A 12,923-nucleotide genomic window follows, 5' to 3' on the forward strand; every position below is an offset into this window, starting at 1 on the left:
TTTATTATATGATATTCTCTACAAGTTAGCAGTGGTAGTCTGCCAGACCTGTGTGAAATACCATAAGAAGAGCGTTTTAAAAAACGTAGGTGCAGTGATCACGCTGCCCGATCTCCCATGGAGCTTGTCCCGGAGCTAAAGTATTTTACACCTAATGACCGAGTGGTGACAATATGTTGACGTCTCTGTGCCAATACTGAGTAGGGGGAAGGGATATGAAGTTTGCTTTAGGGACTGAACCAACATCAGACGCCATGTTTACGGCGCAGAGCGAGTACCAAATCCACTGTTGCCTGTTTAATAAAAGTTTGTTTTTCTGCAGATATTGTGATTAATGTACTGACTGTAGACTTTAATCAAAGTGGTTTATGCTGCAGAGCAGAAGAAGTTATTTTTGTTTTCAAAAACACTGTGTGTCTCTTCTCTTAATGTGTGCAATCAACAAAGACTGGGCTGCAGGGCGACACAGTCCGTTCTAAGTTTGATTTCCCCACAAGAGTAAAAGCTGGGAAAACGAGACAACGAGTCGTTTTAGAACGTTTTATACCCAGAGGACCTGTTAATGTGTCTGAACACGCAAGAAAGTGAGACTCTTAATTTGAAACACAGTAAGGGCAAGTAATGGATTTTCCTTCCTTCCAACATCGGCTGACATCAAGCCATTTTCTGTCTAAGTTGATAACAAGTCGTTTTGTCATTTTCCCAGCTTTTAAAAACTGCAGAGTAAAAGCTCCTCCGTCTCGTTTTCCCAGCTTTTACTCTTGTGGGGAAATCAAACTTAGAACGTACACGGACCCGACACACAGTACTTAAACACGATCTTTAAGTCTCGTTCAGTAAAGTGAACAAAGTATTTCGAGTCAGTCGTTCATTTCGTTCATTTACAGCAGGTGCCGCTGTGGGCGTTGCAATAATGGCCGCGGTTCTCAAACACTATATACTGACCACTAGCAATTCAAACCATATGAAAACCTAGCAAATACGCACCACATTAACGTGACTTATGTCCTGCATCTTCCCTGCCATTGTTGTTTAACAGCGCGACAGTCACTTGGTAGCAGTAGAAATGAACTGGAGCGCTTGCTGCACGCTACAGAGCCTGTGCGGCTCGGCTGTCACGTGACAAGTGAACGAACGAACGACCCATGGGAACGAGTCCCAAAAGCACTGTAGTACTTGGTGCTGAGCTGTGAACGATGAACGATGAACTATGAACGAGAACTATGAACTAAATCGCGCAGCCGAGCTGCCGTTTACATGACGGCTGGTAAAATTAAAGTAGAATTTATTTTGACAATTAGCAACCTGATAATTAGTAGCTGAACCACAGCTGTGACGTGACAAAAGAACGAACAAACGATCCATAAGAATCTGCAGGAATGAATCAGGAACGAACTGAGCGCTTGCTGCTCTACAGAGCCCGCGCAGTACGGCTGTCACATGACAAAAGAACTAATTCTTGAGGAACGACGCTCAGTTGAGTGAGTCCTGAACAAATCATTTCTGTTTCCAGTCCTGCTGACTGAGCTTAAGCAACTGCTGCCATGTGGCAAGAGAAGGTACTGCATGAAACTGAACGAGATATTCACTGAGAGGACTCGTTCCTCCCGAGTCATTTAAAAGATTAGTTTATATTGAACAAATCGTTCACGAACGACACATCACTAGCGCAATGACAACTTGATCCAAGTCTATGAATAAGTAGCTCCTCAGCACCAAATCGTTGGAACATCACAACACTGTCTGCTTCAGACGGTGACGCCACTTCCCTGATTCTCTCGTTGCCTGCAATATCACATGCATACACTTCTGGTTAAGCTCTACCTGGACACATCATCTGTCATTGGGGGTCTTACGTTTTATTCAGAAACAGAGCAAACTAAATTTTAAGAGTGGTTTCTCCACCAACTTAAAAGCTGCAGTAACAAGAGAACAACTTATTTTTTCGTTCTCTGCTTTTTTCTCAAAACGAAATATCAGCTTTAAATCCAACTCCGTGCCTTGTGTCGAAAAAACAGCAACACTTGAATTCCGTTTTTCATCAGCAGCTTTGGCAATTGACAACAAACACTAGCGCGCACTAGTGAGCAAAGACCCATAATAATCTATAATATTTAAAAATTAACTACTCTACATTTAAATGATACAATAACATGACATTGTTTTTTGTGCTTAATGTGCACAAATAGAAATGAACAGTCGGACCTCACATCTTTGCGCCGCCTGGTGGTTAAAACGGGACTAGCACCCTCATTTTTTTCAGCTTGCTGCAGGATTAAAAATCCTTAGTCGAGGACACACCCGTTGCGCGCTGGCGACGTGACCGTACTGCAGTACAAAAGGTGGTTGCTTTGAAGTGCTACGACTGTATTATTTATATTTGTTAAGGCTGTGAGATAGCTGCACTGCTTCCAATCAAAATGTCTTCCAAAAAGTGATGAGAAAAACAAAGATCCCCACATTGCCCCAGCCAACTGCCTATGGCTGTACCTGTTCCACTCCAGAAACTATGCCTTTAACATAACTTTGAATCCAACCCATTCATCCCATTGTCTGTTTACCCTAATTCCTTTCATTAATTAATCAGCCTACTTCAACTTCTCACCGACTTGTACATTGCACATTAGACTGTGAAAGTAATCCAGCATTTTAGTGCTGGTGCATTGGTTGACTTTGATTAGAGTTGGCTTTGACTATTGCTGTTTTACTGAACTCTTTTTATGAGGGGAAAAAAGACAAATATTCTATAATATATTATATTATAATATATATTATTAAACATATTTCTAATCAAAAATAGTAATTTAGTTATTTTACAAGTGGTCTAAGTCCAACATAGGTGCCATGATGGGATGACAACCTGAACTCTTCGCCCTAGAAATCCCCAGCACCAGCTGACAAAACTTCAACTCTGCATCTCTTGAGATGCAACCAGACATATTACTGTCAAATTTATGAAGAATGTGAAATGCAAAAATAACTACATTTCTATTAGTTATATATTTGTTCGTAATATATCATATACTTTACTTAAAGCAATTAAAAATATGTCAGGTGAATATGTAATTGTAAATGGTAAAATGTTCTAAAATTGTTTATGAAATTACTAAACTGATTCATTCCATGAATGTGTCACAATCTGAGGTTTTGGTTCTGCATGTTATTTCCTGTTTTATTTTGTAGTCATTTCGGGTTTCTGTTTCACCATGTTTTCATCTCGCTGTCAGGATTGGCAGACGACTTGACAAAGCGGACCCACATGCATGGCTCAGAGTCCAACTGGGTTTCGATACAAAAGTCTTTATTGTGAAGATCTCAGGACAGACAGAATGGTCTCCAGCACAATCCTCCACACGACAAACAGACATACAGCGGTGGTCAGACAGGCAAGGGTCGGCAACAGAAAGCTCAAGGTATACCACCGGAGGGTTAGGCAGCTCGGAGTCAGTGGGCAGGCAGTGGTCGGCAATGTGTAAGATGGGCTAGACAAACTCGGCGTCGGATTAACAGATGGTGATCAGCAGCAGGCAAACTCGGCAACAGTACAGACAAGGGCTAAACAGGAGACAAGGTCGAACTCGAAACAGGACTGATTACAAGGCTAGGTACAAGCAATGTTGGAATGCGGAAATTAATCGACAACAATCTGGCAGAAAAATCCGTATATTTTACGGAAAAAAACTGGCAGCTGTGGTTGCCAGAATATTTCCGTAAAAACAACATGTTATTCTGTAAACATATCAACATGTTTTCTTTGTTATTAAATTTACAAAGAAAACATGTTGAAAACATTAAACATGTTAATGTTTTTTTCTGTTGATATGTTTACAGATAAACTTGTTATTTTTACGGAAATATTCTGGCAACCACAGCTGCCAGTTTTTTTCCGATAATAAGTAGCATAAAGTAAAATGCTACGTAAAAAAACCCCAAAACCTAATGGAACAAAGTGGTCAGTGTTCAAAGTCCAAGAAGAAAAGTTAACTCACCACACACTGGAAGCAGTTGAGGATGAACATTTGGGTGAAATAGACAGCAAAGATGTAGAAGGTCCTGGTAAGGCATCAATGGATGTGCTGCTACTTTCAGGTGTCTGGCCTGCAAAAACACAAACACTCATCAGAAAAACACAATATTGTTAAAGTTCTATAAATTTTCTAAACAGATTACTTTTGACACCAGTTGCACATTTTTTGACTTACATTTCAGTTTCCATGCAGCAAGGAGCTTTCTTGCTTGAATTGGTCACAACACTGATAGTAAATCCGCTTCCTCAATAAACTGGAAATCATCATGTGTTTCCACCCCAAGGGATTGTAATGTCTCTTCCACAATCTTTAGGGCCACCTTTGGAAGGTCAGGCAAGACCTCTTTGATGGCCGTGCTTAGAAATGTTTGCTCAAAGTCAGTCATGTCTGGAATCAAAGAACAACACTAGTTTTCAAGATTATGACAAACAGACAAAAGTACCCCAGTATATAAAAGGGAAGAAAACTCACATTTTAAATGGGAGTAGAATGAGGAATTATGCTTTTTATTTACCAAAGAGAAAAAAACTGTTCACCTGTAAAACTAGTATTTTGTACCATCAACCTCTGTTAGGTTGTGTCCAGCACTGTGGTCAAGATTTATTTGATTTATTTTGAGAGCACACTGTGTTTAAGAGGAATAGCTTGGTGCTGTTGGGAGACCTCATCTGTATAATCTGTTATTAACAGAATTATTATTAAGGTCCCACATGCTCAGACAAAGGAAATACTGCGGCCTGCATGTAAAGTCCTCATCCTGTAGTGAGTGAGAACAAAGAGATTTCAAATCTCAGCGCCAAAACCAGGCGCCTGGCTGGGGACCCATACCTGGCTTCCTTGTTCTCTCCGACCCTGTCCCGTTTCCCCTTTGTTCTCCCCGACCCTTGTTCTCTCCGACCTTCTCTCCGACTTCGTCCCGGTCCCTTCTCTCCTCGCACACGAGACCACTGCAGATCTTTCTTCTCTCCGTCCACCTGGAGCTTCCCTCTGCACCAACACGCCTGGAGCCTCCACCGCAGCCAGCAGCTGAACTAACGGGGACGTCGTCACAGAGAACGGGCCTGATCACCCATCTACTCCCAGCCACACGGCAGGAAACCGCCAGCGTAACCGCCTCACTCGCCGCCGCATCAGCTGATCACGACGCAATCACCGCGACGCACACCTGGACCGGACCGGACCGCAACAGCGCAAGCACGCACGCAACGCCGGATCGTCTCACCAGGACTAAGCAGTAAGGCAGAGGCATTCTTAAGTCTGAGCAGAGTAGAACTCTTAGGGTATCAGTAATTGTTTTATTGTTGTGTTGTTTCTTTTCCTGCACACACTATCTGACCACTGTGTATTTCCGCGATCACGTGACTGTAACGCTGTTACAGATCTACGTGAATCTAAGAGGTGCACATTGAAGTGTTGTAACCTGTGATTTCGCTAGCTTAAGTGCTTTATTGTGTTACTGTTGCGGTGCTCTGTTTCTTCTGCGACCACGCCAAGCGCACGTTTCAACCACTGCACGCTTCCGCGATCACGTGACTATATCGCCGAATATAGCCCCACGTGTTTGTGTGACCGCAAACCTTATCCACGCTAGTCCCACTTCACAATCCTTTACACGCTTCTTTCCCTGTGAGCGCCAGACACGCGCGCTCCATTCAAAGGGCTCGACGGCACACGCGCGCAGCTGTGCCACCTCACCCCTCCTCCTTTCTCTTTCTCTCTCTCTCCCACACACACACACACACACACACACACACACACACACACACCCCTTTTACCTCAGGTAACACGCATACACATACAGTCGTAGCACTTCACTTGTTTGCATTTTCAGCGCGGTATCACCGCGTGTTTTTAGCACGTTGGAGCTGCGTTGCGTCTATTTGGCCTATAGGTGGCGATCAGCCCCCACACTGGCCTTTATGACGCTGTCTTAGACCTATGTTATATAGGCCCATTTAGGTCTATGTAACAACATCCTCGTGGTGTAATGGTTTGTTTATTGTTAACAGCCTTGATGTGTCAATTTTTTACCCCGGGTTCGAATCCCGGTGGGAGCAGAAGTTGTAATTACTGAACATTTTTATATTTTCGCATACATGATAGGCTGCCTGTATTATTTAGCAGAGCTACAGCCATGTTCCCAAGAGGTTCACCAGCCGCTTTCGGCAGGGCAAAAAAGCTGCTAACGCGAGAACGACTTAGTTTTTCGTTCTCTGCTTTTTTCTCAAAACGAAAAATCAGCTTAAAATCCAACTCCGTGCCTTGTGTCGAAAAAACAACAACACTTGAATTCCGTTTGTCGCACATATAAAGAGAGGACGAAACGAAACAAATCCAGTTTGTTTTGTATTTTTTCCTCATGATCAACAAACCAGAAGACGAGTACAGATATACATATAAAATACATTTATAACACAGATTGATGAATAAATATAGATTCCTATTTTATGTTATTATACTTATATTATTCTATTGGATTGGCTGGAGGAGGGACTGTGTCTCTCGGCTGGCCTGAAAACTGTGTAAAAACATTAGCAGCTTCGGCAATTGACAACAAACAATAGCCCACACTAGCGAGCAAAGACGCATAATAATCTATAATATTTAAAAATGAACTACTCTACATCCTTCAAGGAGTTCATCCTTCAACCAACTTAAATACAAATGAGACTGTATTGGCTATTCCAAATCGGTTATTGGTCCCTGGTAACAGGGTGGTGCCCTGTGAATTAAGTAATTGTTAATTCAATTAATAATTATAAAATCAATAATAGTAAGTGTTTCACTTACCAAACTATAGACATTTGTCATATAGTTATATATATTTGTCACGTCCGGGCTTTACAGCCGCCTTTTACTCTGAAAGGACTTCCTGTTCCGCACCACATACTCAGCTGTTTCCTGTCTGTACCGGCATTCATTACCCACACCTGCATCTCATCTGCCATTAGCCTGCTCTGCATTTAAGGTCCACCTCTCACACCTGTTACCTGCCAGATTGTTGCGTGAGATCACCACTTTCCAGCGTTCATTGTCGTATCCTGTTCTGACCTCGGATTCTGAGCCTGCCTAGTCCCTGTCTGCCTTGTCTGCCTTGATTACCTGTTACTGCCTGTTGCCGACCTTGCCTGCCCGACCACGATTCGACGCCTGACGTTTTGGTATTGTACTGATCTCCCGTGTATGACCCTGCCTGAACTGGACCTTGTATCTGGAATAAACTGTCCCTTTAACCTCAACGCTGTGTGGTGCTGTGCATGTGGGTTTGCCATCTACAACGCCCTGACAGAACAATCTGGCCAGACTTGGACCCAGCCAGTGCCCAGCCTTCACCCAGGTTAGTTACCGCTGTTTTTTCTTTTTCCCTGTTCGGCTCCGCATACAAATTGCTCACCGGAGCGATGGATTTCTTTTGCCCGAGTTTACCGGAGGACATCTGTGGAGATCTCCAGAGCTTAGCCAGGAAACACGCGGAGGCATCCAGCCTCAAGGTTCGGCTCTCCGTAGTAAAACTGGCCATTAAGATACTGGAGCACGAGTACTGGTGGCGTGAGTACCCCGGAGTGCAGGCGTTTTTTGATGGACTCCGACTAATGCGGAGGGACTTGACACGCGCTTTGCGCGTATCGTCTGGCCACGTTCCATTCGCCGCTCCGGCGGTTCCTGTTCCTGTCGCCGCTCCGGCGGATCACGTTCCTGTTTCCGCTGCCGCTCCGGCGGCTCCAGCCCACGTTCCAGACGTCGCAGCCTCGGTTCACCACGCGGACCCCGGTACAGAGATCCGGCCCACGCCGCTCCCAGCACCTCAAACGTCGGACAGTCGCAGCCGCTCCGGACGGCGACGGCGCGGTTCCAGGATCCCGGGTCCCGAGGCCTCGGTCATGGGGACCGAGCAGCCCTCTTCTCCGGCAGAGGAGCCCCTTGGTTCCCCGACTGACTGTGTTCCGTTAAGAGCAGGCATCCCAGATGGCGTCGCACGGCAGATCCACCTCCACTGTTCTCCTCCGGTTACGTTCCTCTTCGCCCACCTCATGAACACCGCCGATTTGGCTGCGGACCAGGGCACGAGGGAACAATTGTTTGGGGAGGCTGCCGCTCTCGTCCTGAGGGAACCTGCCCTGCGCGAGGTCCTGCAACTCCCAGGCCTGTGGTCAGCAGCCACACCAGATCCTGCACCTCAGTCAGGTCAGTCAAGCCATGTTCAGTCTCCAGCCCAGCCGCGTTCTGCTCAGGTCTCAGCCCAGCCGCGTTCTGCTCAAGTCTCAGCCCAGTCGTGCGCTGTTCAGTCTCCAGTCCAGCCGCGCGCTGTTCAGCCTCCAGTCCAGCCGCGCGCTGTTCAGCCTCCAGTCCAGCCGCGCGCTGTTCAGCCTCCAGTCCAGCCGCGCGCTGTTCAGCCTCCAGTCCAGCCGCGCGCTGTTCAGCCTCCAGTCCAGCCGCGCGCTGTTCAGCCTCCAGTCCAGCCGCGCGCTGTTCAGCCTCCAGTCCAGCCGCGCGCTGTTCAGCCTCCAGTGCAGCCCTGTCATGCTCAGGTTCCAGCCCCAGTCCAGTCGAGCTCCGCTCAGGATCTAGCTCCAGTCCAGTCGAGCCCAGCCCAGGTCCCAGTCCAGTCGAGCCCAGCCCAGGTTCCAGCCCAGTCGAGCCCAGTCCAGGTTCCAGCCCCGTCGAGCCCAGTCCAGGTTCCAGGCCAGTCGAGTCTAGTCCAGGTTCCCGTCCGGTCAATCACGTTCAGGCCTTGTCCCAGCCAGAGGGCACCATCCGTTTGACGAGTGTTAGTCACACCCAATCAGGCCCGGCGTCTACTCCGTCGAGCTCGGCAGCTGCAAGTAGTCATGCCGGCTCCGGAGAGGACGTCGTCCCAGTCCCTGTCGGCCATGTTGAGCCCGTTCCCTGTCTCTGTCGGCCATGTTGAGGCCGTTCCAGTGCCCATTCCTGTCGGCCATATTGAGGCCGTTCCCGTCGGCCATGTTGGGGCCGTTCCTGTCCCTGTTCCTGTTCCTGTCGGCCATGTTGTCCAGGAGGAGGTTGCGCCAGCTGGAGTTGCCGCCGCGGTTCCCGGCGACCTCCAGGACCTGTCAGACACGCATCATCTTTCAAAAGTGAACATAGTTTATTTAAAGTGTAATCCAGCCCATGTACATTTTGCATCTCTTTAATCTGGAAGGATGAGTTGTCCTTGCAATTTTAAGTAGAAAAAAAAACATATTTTTAAGAAAGTTCTCACTAAAGTTGTCAGGGAATTCTGTTGTTTCATGTGTTCTGACATCTTCTGAACTCTGGTGTGCATCTTCACATGTAGTTACAGCTGAAGAATAGAAGACGGCGTCCTTATACACGTTACTTATGTTATCTGCTGTACATGCTCTGTGCTTTGTGGACATGTGAGCAGTAAATGATGACTTCACCTTGAATGTAGCAAAGAGTTACTGGACATGATACAACTCGCCCCTCAAGTATATGATCTTTTAGATGGAAAACAAGCTCTTTCACTGTTTGAAATTGGCGCGAGCACAACGATATGGTGCATTTCAAATCCGTAACAACGGGCCCAGCAATAGGAGGAACAGCAGGCAAACTGTGAACTCGATAGAAATTAGCTTTGAAAGCTGCGTATGTACAAAATGCTTGCATGCAGTCAGCACCGACACACTGAAAAAAACAGCGAGGCTTGTTTCTGTGAACTTTACAGTGTAACACTTAACCCCTTAAACTTGCTAGCGTTTTGCTGCAGAGCGACAGGTGATCATTTTCGCAAAAGACTACGATAAAAAACACACTAATTTGACGGAGCTAGCTTGATGAGCATGTTAGCTAAAGGCACTCTGGTACGGCAATGTGAAACAAAAAGGAAAACTGAAAGTGAATCTTACCAGTATTTCAGATGGTTACGTTGGTTGTCTGTGTTTCCATCGAGGCGTCTGCAGGTGAAGCTCTTTGGCGCCGCAACAACCAACCAGGCACCGGGAGCTTCGCCGAGCTCGCCGTTATCCCGCTTTTTGCGATATCCAATTACGGAGGACAAATAAACCGCGCTCTTCGGTGATTGGATGTGCCTCATGGTTTAAATTCAATTACAGGTCTGTTTTCCTGACAATATTAATCAATTTAACAGTTCTTAAACACTTGAACACTCTTGAAATTAATTATTTGTACCTTTGTATAAGGTACAATCAAAACATAATTTCCCACTTAGTTTTTTACATCTTCATCATTCCTGTTCCTGTGCACCATAAGACTATTCATTGTTTGTTTGATCATGTAATCCTTGTTATTGAATTATTGATTCATTTATTACATACAATACATACAGTAGAGCTGCTGAACAAAAGCTACTATTAGTTTTGCTTTATTTGTGCTGGCTCACCTACTCAGTGGGGAGGGGTCAGTGAACTGATGCACCTTTCAGATTTCAAGGAAACAGAGCTCACATTTTCAGACTGAACAAAAGGCCAGCTTCTGTACCAACCAACCTGGTGCTAAATTACACTAACTTTTACCTTGTTATTTGCCAAAAGAGGTAAGTGGGTCAACTAAAACATCATTTTTATATGTACTGTATATCTGAAGATATTTTATTCCTACCTCAATTATATTAACTAACTTAACCTTGTCATTTCAAGGGGCTGTGCAGTTGCAAGTCATTTCCAACAGCTTTTAAAGAGTACACTGCTTGATATAATCTATTTACATACACTACACAAAGAAGTTACTGTAATGTTGATAAACAGAGTTTTCACAATAGCAATACAGAAACCTAAACTTAATGTGTCTCTATCACAAAATACCTTATGTATAACCTAAAAATAAAATGTAAAATTAGTTTTGTAAAAAACAAAACAAAAAAGAAAAAAACATAGTTTCAGCGTGTTTATTCTGGAACGTTAACAGTATTATGTTAACTTTTGGATTACAGTTGTTTAGTGTATAAACTACAGGCTCTGGTATATACACATAAGAATTACGTTTTTTTAACAAATCTGTACGATAGAAAAAACAATTTTATTTGGTTGTGTGGTATACAGCACATTAATGTAAATGAAATTGTGTTTTGTTGTACTGTCGTTTACAGTATTATGCTGTCACAAATTTACAGTAATATACTGTTAATGTTACGGTCTTTTTTTACAGTGTGTATATTAAAAGTGTTTTGTAATTAATACACATTCAAGCACACTGGCTTCACTATTGGGTCATCAACCATTCATGACAGTAGGTTTGGCAATTGGTTCAAGCTTCTTCAAACCTTATTTTGAAACCAAGTGGTAAGGTTTATCTAAATGTTAATATCAAATACCACGTTATTTTAATAAAATTATTAAACACGTGCAATACAGCACCTAATTACAGACAAATATGACAAAATATAAGCTGCAGCTGATAACACAAAACTAACACACAGATAACTAGATAACTAAAGATCACTGCAGAGCAGGAAAATAAATCAAAAACCTTTTTTCACCTCATACCACTGGATTACCACCCCCCAGAGTCCTTCACACCTTTGCACAAAGCCCTTTACCCTCAGCACTGCAGACTGGTGACTCATCCCAACAACACCCCCTCACTTCACACCACACTGAGAAACTCCCTCAACCCCTATCCTTCTCCAGCACCCAGGTGAGAAGTGAACTCAGGAAGATCAAGGCCAAGAAAGCAGCTGGACCAGACGGCATCAGCTCCAGACTCCTAAAGTCCTGCGCAGGCAAACTGTGTGGAGTTATGGAGCATGTCTTCAACCTGAGCCTCAAGCTGAGGGTGGTACCACAGCTCTAGAAGACCTCCTGCGTGATACCAGTGCCCAAGACACCGCACACCAAAGACCCCAGCAGCTTCAGACCAGTGGCTCTGACATCACACCTGATGAAGACACTGGAGAGACTGGTCCTGGGTCACCTCCGCTCTGCGGTGGGAACCTACCTTGACCCGCTGCAGTTCGCCTACCGACACGGCATAGGAGTAGACGACGCCGTCATCTTCCTCCTACATCGAGCTCTTTCTCACCTGGAGAAGCCCGGCAGCACTGTGGGGATCATGTTCTTTGACTTCTCCAGTGCCTTCAACACCATCCTGCCGGTGCTTCTGAAACACAAACTGGAGGAGGCTGGTGTTGACCTTCATCTGACGGAGTGGATTATGGACTATCTCACAAACAGGCCTCAGTTTGTGAGAGCCGGGGACTGTGTGTCTGACACTCTGACCTGCAGTGTGGGGGCCCCACAGGGGACTGTACTGTCCCCCTTCCTCTTCACCCTCTACACGTCAGACTTCAGACACAACACGGACAGCTGTGTTCTGCAGAAGTTCTCTGATGACTCTGCAATCGTCGGACTGATCACCGATGATGACAATGCAGAGTACAGAGGACTCACTCAGAATTTTGTGGACTGGTGCCAGCGGAACCACCTCCTGATCAATGCAGGGAAAACGAAGGAGATGGTGGTGGATTTCCGCCGACGGCAGCCTGCTGTCATTCCAACGATGTACATCCAGGGAAGGGACATTGAGAGAGTGGACTCTTACAAGTACCTGGGTGTGCATCTGAACAATAAACTGGACTGGACTCATAACAAGGATGCACTGTACAGGAAGGGTCAGAGCAGACTCTAGCTGCTGGGGAGACTGCAGTCTTTTGGAGTGAGGGGGCCACTCCTGAAGCCCTTCTATGAATCTGTGGTGGCATCAGCCATCTTGTACAGTGTGGTCTGCTGGAGCAGCAGCATCACAGTGAGGGACAGGAAGAGACTAGACAGGATCATCAAGAAGTCCAGCTCTGTCCTGGGCTGCACTCTGGACACGGTGCAGGAGGTGGGTGAGAGAAGGGTCCTGGCTAAACTGACATCCATAATGGACCCAGACTCTCACCCACTGGAGGACTCACTGTCTGCTCTGGAGAGCAGC

This window comes from Betta splendens, chromosome 22 (assembly GCF_900634795.4).
Source record: "Betta splendens chromosome 22, fBetSpl5.4, whole genome shotgun sequence".
Lineage (NCBI taxonomy): Eukaryota > Metazoa > Chordata > Actinopteri > Anabantiformes > Osphronemidae > Betta > Betta splendens.